The 12427-nt window shown below is 28.8% G+C and overlaps 1 long non-coding RNA gene across 1 annotated transcript in view; it reads right to left on the bottom strand.

Annotated features, from left to right (window-relative positions):
- Window positions 1-4735: 4735 nt before the first annotated feature.
- The window catches only part of LOC107455370 (uncharacterized), a 109198-nt gene continuing 101506 nt past the window's right edge, over window positions 4736-12427 (bottom strand). Inside the window, exon 3 of the long non-coding RNA XR_001585568.4 lies at window positions 4736-4911. This is a non-coding gene — a long non-coding RNA (uncharacterized LOC107455370). The remainder of the gene's footprint in view (window positions 4912-12427) is intronic.

Below are 12427 nucleotides of genomic sequence, written 5' to 3'. Positions count from 1 at the left end.
AATAGGTGGGCCAACGTTGTCCCCACAGTAGGGACAGATAGTACAAAGAATGAAGGAACATGCATGCCTTGTCCGGGATTAGAACCCAGAACCTTTCTGATGTAAGGCCAGTGCCCTGACACTATTGCCTGTCGGTTTCAATAAAACTAAATAATTTAAAATTAACGATAATTGAAGTAAATAAGTTGTGCGTTATCAAGTAAAATTAATGGAGAAAAAATAATTTTTTGTTTAAGGAAAGTAAAAAACGAGTAAGGAATAATTTCGTTCCTTTTTTTTTCAAAAATACATTTCTAAGAAATAATATACTTAATAAAATCAGAAGTAAGCAATTAAAGTATAAATTTTTTAAAAACTAAAGTTACCAATCTCCACAGATCTTAAGAGAACTTTCGTGTATCGCCCAAATGTTCGAAAAGTAAATGTTCAGGATAAAAGGAAGAGCTTTAGTGGAACGCATTTTATGGAAGCTTAGGCTTAAAATAAAAAACTCCCGAATATTTTTTTTATTTCATTTTGGAGATTTAAGTACACATTTCTAGGTACATTCCAACAGAGACAATAATTCGTAAGCGAAATTCCATCTTACGAATCCTCATGGGTAGCATCTGTTAATGTCACCATCCATATAACTATAATACCACCTATTAAATAAATAATCCCAAGAAACTGAAGTGGTAAGATACTACCTGTTAAAACTTTTGAAATAATAGTTGACATGTCTTAAGGGCTCAAAAACAGGTGCCAAAGTTTCAAAACTTGCCGGATGTGAATGAGAAGAAACAAAAGTTATTTGAAAAATAAAAAGTAAAGTTGCCAACGAAAATAAAAATGAGAAACAAAATTAGAAAAAACCATAGTAGCCGAGAGAGAAAAAACATGAAAAAGGAACAATGACAAAACAGAGTGACAGAGAGAGGCAAATCAGAATAAAATGTGTTTCCACGCTCTATGAAGAGGTGGTGAGAAACTAATATCATTGATAAGAGAATTAGCATTTTTATAACGAAAACAAGATCCCTGGGTATCAAGATGAGTTGATGTATACCACCTATTATCTGTTTATAGATTCAGCGGTTTTACGAAGGAATTTAAAATTGTTTTTGAAACTGAATTCTTACATCATGTAAAATAGGTTTTACACAATGTTAAATATATACTTATTTTATTGTTAAATGGCACTGTCAGATGAAATGAGGACGTTTACCATCCTTATGACGATGCAGCTATATTCTACAATACTCCATGTCGAAATTACTGGAAAATTGGATTAATTGTCTCAACCGTATGGACAAATAAAGCCTGTATCATTTCAGAGAAACATGATCGAAGTTTTGAGATTTTTTCATAGATCTCATCAATTAACTTAATTTACAATAAATTCCAAACACAATCCTAATAGCCCATTATTTTTTAAACTCTGTATCTTTCTCAGTGTAGGAGAGTCATTACATTAATTTGTTTTTGTAAAAGAATATTTCTGTAAGGTAAAAAATATTTTTTCCCATTATTTTTATAGGGTTTTCAGCATACTTTAAGAAAATAATTAATTCACCCTCAAATATATACTTATTTTGCATTAAATAATTTTCATTTGAGGAGCAAAAGGCTATTTTATTATTCAAATAAAAACATAAGCAATATTATTCATCGTGATTCTTAGAAGAAAAAAAATCAATGACCCTGAAGAAAAAATAATACTATTGTTAATATTGTTAATAATAATATTGTTCGTTAATATTGTTAATGTATCCAACTAGTTTCGACACAATTTATTTTTAAAAAATTGTTCATTTGAAATTTTAATTTTATGTATGGGTACAAAAATCACAAATTTAAAATAAAACTTAAATATTTAAAGCAAAATTTAAAAAATATTTTTCAAAATAAGGGCAATTTTAAACTAAAACTACAAAATTTTCATGTGACGATAACAGCTCTACATCAAAATTGCAGTGCATAAATTTAAAAATAATTGTTCTTCTAGATAAATAATGTAATCATCTATGCACTAAAATCTTAAAAATTTGAAAAAAAAGCAATGAAATAGAACTAAATACTTTGTTTAATATTGAGTTCTTTAAAAAAAATTCTAAATTGTAAAGCTTGATAAAAAAATCATAATTAGACCTTAAGTTTTAGTTTAAAGTATTGCTAATATTATATAAAATCCACTTACTAAATTTCAAAGAATTGTATTTATTTGTTTTTATTGTGTGTTAGCAAAAAGAAATTTGCTCAAAATCTACGTTTTTTAGAATATGCATTTAAAATGAAAGAAAATTCTGTAAGACAGAAAGCAAGTAAGAAAATTCTGATAACAAAAAATTTAATGATTCGAAAACTGATATCTGAAAATGAAATTTTTTTTGTCTTAAAAATATAATTCATTCAATAAATAAAGGTTAAAATACTTAGAATAAAATACATCGTAATTACGTTTTCTGAAGTATACTTCCTGTTTCGGCTTCGTCTGCCAGCATACGAATAAACAACTGTAACTTCATTTCTAAACATCGGAGATCAAAATTTTGAAGTATTTCGGAAAGCTAATGAGCTAAAGTTTAAATATAGATGAAAATAATAATAAAAAATCGAATTTTTTTCTCGAAATTACCGATTTTTTTGCCTAGAGGGAGGGATACCGTAGGTAAGGTATAGAAAAAATTTTCCTAGTAAATACCAAAATACCGTTATAAATTAATAATTTTATTCTGATAACAGCCAAAGATATCTGGACATTGTTTGTATATTTTTTATTTCCTATGAACTGCACAATCAGTCTTTCCTAGTGCGTTCTCCAGAAGTGGTATCCACTCTTTCAGGACCACCACAATGGCTGAGATACCGTTGGCCAGGTTAATTTGGACGTCTAGTTTCGGCCACACTAGATGGCAGCACCGAGACTCTATTTGGATGCTAAAGTGCACTAGAAATTTAATTTTCCCGGAAATGCTAAGAACCAATAAGGCACTCCAGGGATCTTTTACATGCCGCATAATCATACGACATGGCCGCTGAGGAGTTTTTGCATCCCGAAAATCCGGTGGCTGGGCCGGGGATCGAACTCGCAGACTTGGGCTCAGAAGGCCGACGACAAACCAACTGCGCCACCCAGCCGCCTGTTTGTATATTAATGATTATATCATGCAATTTTTCTTCGTCCAGTTAAAATGTACAAAACGACAACTATCTATTTATGAGTTATAGGAGAACAATAAAAATATTTTCTCAGCTAAATAATTTCTTTTTTACTTTGTCACTCAAAGTTCACAAAATAGTATAAAAATCAGTTATTTAATTATTTGTTTAATTTTGTTTTCCTATTCGCTTACTTCATACACAGTGATTTAAAAATATTTCAAACATGTAAAAGCATGATGGCGGGACCTAAATAAGCATATTTCTTAAAGGAATGCATGTGCGGAAATGCCGATCTGGTACGCAGCAATGATCTGGCATTTCAGAGTTAACAAATTTAACGATGAACAACGAAAATATTAACAAATAACAAAACTTTGTAACGAATAAAAAAACGTAATAATGGAATAATAAAACGTAACGATTGAAAAACAAATAGAGCAGCATAAAATATTCAATAAGAGCGCACGTTGTAAATCGTTTGTTTACACTCAGTATACAGATCGAACGTGTAAGAATTTAACCACGCAGCTTGGCCACTTGGCGTTCGACGGAATGGATGACTCATCGAATACAACTGCGTGAAGTGTCACGGCCTCCTTCCTTCTAGATGGTTATGGTTAAGCCGATCGAGAGCACTGTTGCTTCCTTGCAATATTAATATGGAGAAGAAGGATTCTGGGTGCCATTTTATGTTGATGATTATGGTGTATTTTCAGTGATGATGGATATATCAGGTGAGGTTGGAGGTTTGTATTGGTATAGTGGGCCAAGTTGAAGATTGATGCTGAAATCAGGAGATGATGAAAATAATAGTTGAGCCGGATTAGAATTAATAAAAAAGCTTTTATTTAGTAGTATATTTGCAGAGCTCGAGTTACAAAATATAAAAATATATTATCCATAAGAATTTCAGTTGAATCAATTTTGTATAATAATATTAATAAGGACAGGCCATGGGAGACAAATCCCCCACAACCTGCCTAGTCAAAAGCCAAATTAAAAAGTACGTGTAAATTGTTCCCAACAGACACAGAAGCATTGGTAGGAGATCCAAAATTGGCGATTTATTAAAATATAGCATAGCCAAAACAAAGCCAACCAGCATAACAATATGGGTTTAAGAGAATACCTTGGCGATCACGAGTCGCCAACAAATTTATGTGAATTATTACAACCATGCAACTGAAACATTTAGCCGTTGGAAAATTAGAATAAAAAGTTATAAATAGATTTTTGTTTTTGATTAAAGGCGACAGTGAATATATAAGTCTGCATTAGTAATGAAATAAAAAAGTATCCGTTACATTAATCTAGAAGAGAAGAAATAAATATTTTATGTTCGTCTCAAAAAGATTAAATTTGTGATTTATTTTAAATATAATTCTATTAATAAAAAATCAGCTTAAGTAATAAAAGATATTTTAAAAGATAGAAAATAAATATGTGTATGCCAATTGTGGCATCACAATTAATATTATAATGTAGTAGCTATTATAATGGATTGTAATTTGAATGTAAACTATTTAATTGTGAGATGTTGTAAATCATTGTTTTCATTTGTCTAAATTGAATTTTTTACTCACTTATAATAACTTCTGCTTTATTTGCTAGCGTTCTTATACTGCATTTTCACATCTGCATTCTTATACAAAATCAAACAGTTTTAAATCAAATTACAATCAAATACTGTTTACAACAGCTGCTCCAAAGTGCGATGACCAACAGGGATACAAGATTCTCAGTGGGGCTTTGGTTGTTGTACAGTGCCTTAGAGAAGAAAAAAAATGAATGAAACAAGCTGAATAACTTTTGATTTAATGTTTCGATTTTCACGTTTTAGGACTCAATCTCAATGGCTTGAAGAGGTGATCTCAAATATGCTAAGTAATTAGCTCAAACAGTAATTTAAGTTGCGAAATCAGACATGCTTCCACACAGAAACATACTTCGACGATTTTGGATTTCTGACCCTCCAAATATAAAGGCAAGTCGCAATCCGGGAAATATGATTTGAAGAATGTATTTTAATAATCGATCGAATAGCTCCTGAGAAATTGAATTTTAAATATACAATTTCCTTAAAATTTGACTTCTCGGGAACTATTTGACGGATTTCGTTCAATTGTTGTATTATGCCAAATAAAATTACATTCTTCAAATTAATATAAAAATTTGAATACCTAGGAATTAAATTTTTTGACTAATATTAAATAAATTCATAAAAAATAAATATTTACTAAAAATTATTTTGTACATAGCATTTTCTTTGAATAAACGAATTTTATAATTATGTGCAAACATTTTTCAATTTGCTTAAGAAGTTCTCGAGATATAGCGAAATGTGATAAGAGTAAAATTAACATAAAGGGGACCAAACCTTGGTGAGCTTTCCTGACCAAACTATTGGTCCCATATTTCCCAGATTGCAGCTAATCTCCCATATATAAGGGGTCAGAAATCGGAATCTTTCGAAAAAGGTATGTAAGTACGTTTTTGTGTCTGATTTTGTAACTTAAAATCATCTGCACTAATTAAAAAGCATATTTGACGTCACCTCCTCTAACTAGGCCTAAAACGTGAAGATCCGATCATCAGATCAAATTTATTTAGGGAGGTCCGTTTATTTTTTTTTACGCACTGTACATTAGTAAGCAACAGCGTTTCTGTATTGGCTCTTCTTGGCTTCACACATTCCTACATGAAATATGCTTATTTAGGCATCTTTGATGTATATATTTTTGAACCACCCTGTATAAAAAGTTGCTAACCTTACATCCTTTTAAGGAAATATTAGTCTGTATTGTAGTTATACATTTCATTTTAAGAAATATGGGTTAACACCTAACATATAAAATGAATTAAAGTTTAAGATAGTTGGAAAATTTAAGAATAAAAATTGCATTTTACACTGTTTTGGACAAAACGGTTTGAGAATTTTTATCTAACGCACGAGAAATTTTATCTTTTCAAAACCTTCGTCTGCACTTTTACTAGAATTACGAACTTTATGCTTGGAGAGCGATCACCATTTTGCTGACCTATAAATTCAAGAATTTTCAGTATTGTACTTTTTTTATTTTATACAAGACCGAAATTTCTTGAAGGCATTTTATTGATACGAGCAAACATTTTTATCGGAGAAAATAAACTAAGCAGTTTACAACGCTATAATTTTGATCGAAAAATCGAAGGTTTCCACGCATTTTCATTCAAAGGGAGTAAAACTGCTCCAAATTTGACAGCTTAATAAACAGAATAGTTTTGATGCGAAAATTTATTTTGTTTTCGTAGTGAAAGAAAAAAAAAACTTGTATGTTTTGTTTAGGATAAAATATTCTTTAATAAAAAAAAAAAAACAATTGTCAAATTAGACTTCATGTCACAGTATAAATAGTGTTATGTTTTCTATAGGCTTTTGCTTAGTAGTTATTGCGGGTAATTAAATGTTCAGTAAACCAATTTTTAAATTAAAGGTACTACTACTTATTCCAACTTAAATCTATTTTTCTCTATTTATTTTATTTTCTGAATTCTAAATTATATTTGATTAGTTTTTTTTTGTTGATGAAATGAAAAAAAAAACATCCGTTGAGAAACAAACTTTAAAAAATGACATTCTTGTGTTGTGTTTTCTTTCTTAAAAAATAAACAATACCGAGAAAAAGATCTGTATAAGAATCAGCTTTAAAGATTAATAAATGTTTTTGCAGTTTATTTGTATTTTTACTATTTAAAACATTCATCAATAAAAGCAAAAGCTTATCGAGCATTAATAGAAGAGGACATAATACAAACTGTAATGTTAACGATTTATATCATAGGTACATACAGTGTAAAAATTTTTGCAACAACTTTTGGTGTTGAGATAAACTAAATTTTTTCACAGAACATGTAGTCAGATTTTTTAAATTTATTTTTCACTTTTATAGTTTATTTATTTATTCATTTTTGTTACTGACAACACATATTTCCATGAGCGTTAGAGCCAATTTAATGGCTTCATTAAGAAATAGTTCGTTTAGAATACAAGTGCATTTTTATTAATATATTCACAGATATTTTTCTGAACAATTGTTATTTTATCCATTTTATAAAATTTTTGCAGGATAATTACAGGTTTTTAAAGAGCATTACAGTAAAAGTGCATTTAGTTAGCCTTACAACAAAATGGGTGGAAGCCATTCACCAAAATATTTTGCACTGTAATGAGAAAATGTAAATTTTTCTGATTCCCAATTAATGGCACTTTAGTTTATTGCACTTAGTTTCTTATAAATATATTTAATGCTTTAGCAAATGAAGTCGTAGTAAATATTATTTTGTCATATTTATATCAGAAAGCAAACTAATACAGTAAAGTACAGAAGCAAATTTCTGCACTGCAAAAAATTTCATCAAAACTGTAACTCAACACCAAAACTGTTGGCAACTACTTTTCATCAATGTGGTGCAGGGAAACACCATACATAGATCCTCTTTTACTATACTTGGCGTAAAGTAGGTGCCACCATTTGTGTTAATCAGTAACACTTAAATTAATAATTTTAGTAAGAATTGCTAATTTAAAATGTATACATAAGATTACTCTAAAATAAAATTAGTTTGCAAATCAATACGCATAGCACAGAGAGAATCTTAAGACAAATTCGAACGGAACGGAGATGGATAAAAATTATACAATAAAAAATCAGTTAATACTGTTCTGAGAGACATAAAAATTAAAATATTATACAAATAAAAACATGCATATATATTTAATGTGAAATTTTTGTTTCTGTTGACAACAAACTCTCGCAAGCTCATCTCAGACTAACAACTCGCGATATTTTACTTGTCGTTTCTTAAATTTTTGATATTTACAGCGTGCTAACATTAGTGTTTTCGGCTGTGAAAATAATTCTCATATGGTGTGAAAGGGCGATATTATAAAGTTTTAAGTGCTTAGATTTAAACTACACCATTTAAATCGAATATGAAAGTTCGATTTGGGTGCTAACTCGGAATAAAGCGTTTCTTCTCACAATTTTTAGGGTTGTTCAACAGATCTAATACATTCGGAGAGATATTACACCACAATTTTAATTAGCATGGCTATATACATAATTACTAATCGTAATTTATAAGTAAAAATACACCGAAGAGCCATTACATTATGACTACCCTCCATCAATAACAATGGGCTCGCCCAGGAACAATGTTTTTATGGGGCACATTAGGATCCATAATCCTCATAGAACAATCCCTGGCGTCTGTAAGCTACTTGAACATAGTTGCAGACCAGGTTCACCCATTCATGGCAACAGTTTCTCCTGTGGATGGTGTTTACCACCAGGATAATACACCATGTGATTAGGGTCGAATCGTCGAGGAACATTCCAGTGACTTTCAAGTCATGTCTTGGACCCTAAATTCACCTGACTTTAATCCAATAGAGCATTTGTGGTCCTACTTGGAAAGCCAAATTCATGCTACCACGCTACCCCCTCGCAATGTGAGGGAATTGCAGGACCAGTTGGTGAGCGCTTGGTACCAGATACCTCAGATTACCTATCAGCACCTTGTAGAATCAATGCCACGGCGGGTGCTAGCAGTTTTGAGGGCTAAAGGTGGTCCTACATGTTATTAGCAGGGTGGTCACAATGTAATGGCTCTTCGGTGCATGTATAAAAAATTACAAAGTTTTGTTCCCTTTAAAAAAAACTAAAGTTCATTATTTTCCAACTGATAATCAGATAGATGTCATAAAATATCGATCAAATAGTAAATTATATAAGCCAAGAAGTAGTTATCGATATATAGTAACGTATTTCTTTTATTTCTTCACTATTAAGCTTATTGACGACGTTTATCTATTAGCATATTTATTTAGAAACATTTGAACGTATTGGTCTACAATATTGTCCAAACTTGACGAAAATTTAATATGCTGATTTAATAAGCTGAACCGTATTGTCACGTATTGAACCGTATTGTACGTCAAGAATTGCTTACGCCACCTATGGCTCAACTTAAGCGGAATCATGGTTCAAATTAACCCCGTATTAAGGATGCAGCAATTTTTATTTTATTTTATGGTTTGGGGTACCAATTTTACGGTTTAAGGTTTCGATATTAAATTTCTACGCTTTTTCAGAGTGTTCTGTGTAAGACATGAAAGTTTCCACACATTTTAGAAATATTTTTGCAGCCTCATTTGTAACCAAACTGAAAATTTTGGAAATAAAACATAATTTTAACATCGTGTGCATATTTTATAGATACATTGAAATCTTCATAGATGGAAATTTAATGAAAATATTTTTAAGAGACATTAAAACACAGTTATTTATTTTTCGCATTTTTGGCGCATAACAAATATTTTTTAAAAACATAAACGAGAGTTTTTGCACTGTGTTGGTAGAACAAAAAAAAGTCTAGAAAAGCAAAAGTTGACTTAAATTTTAGGAATTTCAAGAATATAGTAAATTTTAGGAAGCAACTCAATCTCAAATAAGTAACATTTTTTAAAAAAAATATTATTCTTAATAACATGAACACAAAGAGAAATTATGATTATATATGTCGTTTATTGATTTTATAGAAATGTTCGGAAAAAAATAAGGATTTTGAAACAACTTATAATAATACTTGTAAGATAAAATTCATGCATTTTAATAGGAAAATTTCCTATTAATGTGTGTTAATAATTTTTCGTAATCATTTAAAAAATAATAATGATTCATAATAATTGATTATTGTACCCTAGGAAAAAATACGTATTATTTATTAAGTATTAAATGCTTTCTAGATTCATGTTATATGGAGCATAAAAGTAGCTTAATGTGATCAAAACATATGGAGTTAATTAGAATTATTTTTTAAAACAAAAGCTATTATAATTTCTATTATAATTTCCTTCTTCGTTAATTTAGAAGTTAATTAAATATTCGCAAATTAATTACTTACCTAATTAATTAAAAAAAATTATGAGGAATTGTTAAGCTTTAAATAAAAGGGCTGTCTTTTGTGACCTATATGACTGAAAATAAAGTAATTAAGCAATTCAATCTGTTTTTCTTTCCTTCAAAGATTTCAACATCTTATACTTTTCGTTCATTACTAAAATTTAATTTTAATTTTTTATTGAAATAAAGATTTAACGGGCTGAATAAAGTCATTTTTCTGATCACTTCATTTCAATTATCGTTCAATTACTTTTTTTTGTTTATTTGGGAATTTTTTCCCACATATCTAATTAAAATCAGAACTCTACACGTTTGTAAAAATTTAAGTGTTTATGTTTAACTCTGTTAATCAAGATTTAAAAATTTTTTTCTAAAAATAGTAATTTATATTTACATTTTTGTTTATTTTAGCCTAGTGTGATATATTTTAGTCTTTTTAATTTAATTTAACTCTTTTTTCAATTTAATGCTGCCTTCAATGTGTCATATATTGATTCAGACTCAATAAAATAATTATTGTTTTATCACTGTAATTTTATTATCCATTTTTTTAACTAATCATCCTACTCGTTTGTTGTTGTCTTTTATCCAGATTTTTCCCTTAAATGGTGATATTTTCAGCAAAAAAGATTTTATTGAATATATATATATATATATATATATATATATATATATATATATATATATATATATATATATATATATATATATATATATATATATATATATATATATATATATATATATATATATATATATATATATATATATATATATATATATATATATATATATATATATATATATATATATATATATATATATATATATATAAGTGGAGAATGAGGAAAAGAACTGTCTCTCATTCCCCGCGCCACCACCATTCCTTTTTCTTTAATCCAGAGAAACATTTTTCGTTTGTTGCTGAAAGAATTTACTTCATAGCCCAGCCGGGGCTGATGTTTGTGTAAACGGGGCAGACTGCCCATAGTCTTGTTCATATCCAAGGGGCAGACGGCCCATATTCTTGCTTATGATAACAGGGCAGACGGCCCATATTTTTCAACTTTCATGTTTTCTCTCATAAATATTTCATATTTAATCATATATGTAAATTCTTTTTATTATTAAATATTTCAATCATCGGAAAAACTGTTCGTTCCTCTAAAATCCCACACATATATAAAATATAAGAATAGAAATGAATGCAATGTGCAATTAATTTCTATTCAAAGTTCTATTTTTTTTCCAACAAAATCTTATAAAATGCTTCTTTTTTACCAATATATGTCTCAATTTGATATTTTGTAAGTACAAAACATTTTTCACAAAAATTACAAAACATAGCTATTGCAAAAAACTATTTTAAATCTTCAAAATTTATTTTAATCTTGTACTTTTTTTTAATCAACGAGAAATAATTTTAGCATTAAGCAAAAGCCAAATGATTTAGAATGATAGAAAAAAAATTGCAGTTCGGTTGAAAGTTTTAATTTATCTAAAGTTGGGTAGTGAATACCCATGACATATTTATTAGAGTTAAAATATCATTTTCAAAAGAACGAAAAACTTATAGAAACTTTTTTTAACCCCCATGGAAAATGAATTGAAGTACTTTTTTATAGGCTATAAAAAGTATTTCAAAGAGTTTTAAATCTTTTCGGATGATTTAAAAAATTTTTACGAAATGAATCAAAGTTTTGGAAGAAAGAAAGGATTTTTATTTTTATTTCCGGAACTTTTGCTTGGGTATACCCAGATTTTTTTCAGAGACGTGAAAGGTGCATTCTGTCACTAAAAAGAGAGAGGCTATATATTTCTTGAATTAGGATAAGTTAAAGAATAAAATTCAAAAAGCAAGAAATGTGGTAGAACTTCATATAATCTCCTTAAGTTCTTTATAACTTTTATTGTTTTTTCACTCTCATATTTTATTTATTAAGATAGGTCCTAAAGAACAAATTGCACATACTTTAGTGAGCAGAAAAAAAGCTAACACTCTATCCACTATTATAAAAAATGTAAAAGTCATAAAAGGATGATTAAATGTTTTCACTTTGTAAAAATATTGATTGCATTTTTATAGCATAACAAACATAATAAAAAGGAGCTATTTAGTGAATACAGATTTGTTTATGAGAAAAGGGTGATTTAAAAAGATAATTTAATGTTTTCACATTGTAACGGTATTGGTTTCATTTTCATTGCAGAACAAACATAATAAAAAGAAGTTATTTAGTGACTGCAGCTTTCTTTTTGAAAATAGGTTAAATTTAATGGAAGGATTTAAGATTAATGGGTAGAAAAGAAGGTAAAAATTACGATTTACGTAAGACGAA

Source organism: Parasteatoda tepidariorum, chromosome 2, assembly GCF_982258835.1.
Source record: "Parasteatoda tepidariorum strain Cologne lab strain chromosome 2, Ptep-v5.0, whole genome shotgun sequence".
Taxonomy (NCBI): domain Eukaryota; kingdom Metazoa; phylum Arthropoda; class Arachnida; order Araneae; family Theridiidae; genus Parasteatoda; species Parasteatoda tepidariorum.
This window is presented reverse-complemented; position numbering and strand designations above follow the sequence as displayed.